Here is a 255-nt window from a genome sequence, read left to right on the forward strand (position 1 = left end):
CAGGAACCTGTCTCGAGGCACCAGCAGCACGCGAAGGCTCCAGCCCAGCAAGAGAAAGGGAGCCGAGGACACTGGTCAGTGTCCAGGACCAGGGACCCCAGCCTTAGATACAGGGGCAGAGGATGGAGCAGCTGGGACCTCAGGGAGAGAAGCGCAGGTTGCCATGGCAGCGTCCGCAGTCCACCTGTCTTTCCACACCAGGGGGTCAGTGATGTGGAGCCCCCGGGCCCCAGCAGAGGCAGCGGTCAGACTCTG

This window comes from Trachypithecus francoisi, unplaced genomic scaffold (genome assembly GCF_009764315.1).
Source record: "Trachypithecus francoisi isolate TF-2019V2 unplaced genomic scaffold, Tfra_2.0 Lachesis_group14, whole genome shotgun sequence".
NCBI lineage: Eukaryota > Metazoa > Chordata > Mammalia > Primates > Cercopithecidae > Trachypithecus > Trachypithecus francoisi.